Here is a 1,863-nt window from a genome sequence, read left to right as displayed (position 1 = left end):
GCAACTGCCCACAACCTTTATTTCTACAATTTGGTAAGCCATGTCACACCAGCACCGACTTTTCACTGTCAACTTGGGCTAATGCTAGCAGTGGTTTGTGATTAGTCTCTAAGGCGAAGCTCTAATCCCTGTGTGCTAGAACCTTCACTCTATTAGTTGACTGTGGACTGAGCCAGCCTTCTGGCTCAGGGCCTGGGTTGCCCTGGAAGCAGAGCCTGAGACCAGCGCTTCTGTGCAGTTAGGTAGTTTCTTTGGGAACAACATTCCAGGGAGCAGGAGTAAAGGATAGAGGGAGGAAACAGGGAAGAGGGGAGACCCAATACAAGGATGCATTATCAGGTTGGGCACTGCTCCATCAGCCAGAACCTCTGAGGAAGCTTATGAAATGTACTCAAAACCATCTGCACCATGGATAAAAGGAGGAGGTATTTATCTGTTGGCCCCCATTCCCCATTCATCAAAGGCAGCCCTGCAATTTGGCAGCTCCCCACATTTCTAGGTTGCACATGCATGAGTCCCAAATAGGTTCTGTTCCTTGGGTAGAAAGCAGGAGATAACACATTGTAGGCCCGGGCTGAGGCACTGTCAGGCTGCACTTCAGTAAAGCTGGGCAAAGCCTGTGTGAACTGGTCATAGCAACAGTGGCTGGAGTGAGTGGTGGGGTTGAGAGGATTGGGAATTGCACATGGTACACAGACATATAGATATATATAGAGAGAGAGAGAGAGAAAGATGTATATACATATATATATATATATATATATATATATATATATAATGTGTCACAAGGCAGTTTGAGCTAGGACATGTGGATAGACCTGAGTAAAAAGCTCAGTGTTGGATAGATAACTCAAAAGGCATGTTGCATAACAACACAAGCATGTGGGAAGGAAGGAAGCATCATCTTTTTTTTAACACTGTTGGCTTCTCCACTCTCCTCAAACCTGTTTCTGTGCTGGGTTCCTGATTAACTGACTTCATGGTGGCTCCAGAATATGAATTACTGTCCTACCTGCCCTTTTTCTCTTGTTGCATAAATGAACAGTTTCTGAGTTTTCTCTCTTATTCTCAGTGCCACTGATTTCAGTCATTTGTGGCCTTCTGGGAGCAAAAGTCATAATTACCTGAATGTCCAGAGCTCTTCCTCTGGTGGAGCAATAGCCTAAGTCGCTGCTCCTGGGGCTGAGCCAAGTATCTGAAACCCCAAGCCCTCTGTCTGGGCCTGCTAGACTTTTATATGGCTTGTTTCCATCAGAGCCATGACTTTGGAAAGACTGAGCAAGTTATCCTGACCAGGGATTTCCTCTTAGGGAGAGAGGCGTACATAACCTGTAGTCACAGGGACATTTTTGTGAGTGATGAAGTACCTAGTTAATACCCACAAGAATTAGAAACAGGGATACTGATAGAAACATGAAGGACAAAGCAGAGGAGGTAGAGGAACAATTCAGACTAAGAAAAAAAAAGTTCTCTGCCACTGACTCAAGAAGAAATAGAAAATTTGAACAGACTTGGAACTAGCAAAGAGACTAAATAATAATCAAAAACCTCCCAACATGGGGCTGGCCCTGTGGCCTAGTGGTTAAGTCTGACATGCTCCGCTTTGGTGGCCCAGGTTCACTTCCCGGGCGTGGACCTACACCACTCATCATCAGCCGTGTTGTGGCAGTGACCCATATACAAAATAGAGGAAGACTGGCATAGAGGTTAGCTCAGGGAGAATCTTCCTCAAGGAAAAAACAAAACAAAACAAAACCTCCCAACAAAGAGAAACCCAAAAGGTGAATTCTATCAAAGATGTAAAGAAGAATTAACAATCCTTCTCAAATTCTTTCCAAAAAAGAACAGGAGAAAGTACTTCCT

The sequence above is a fragment of the Equus quagga genome, chromosome 7 (assembly GCF_021613505.1).
Source record: "Equus quagga isolate Etosha38 chromosome 7, UCLA_HA_Equagga_1.0, whole genome shotgun sequence".
Taxonomy (NCBI): domain Eukaryota; kingdom Metazoa; phylum Chordata; class Mammalia; order Perissodactyla; family Equidae; genus Equus; species Equus quagga.
This window is presented reverse-complemented; position numbering follows the sequence as displayed.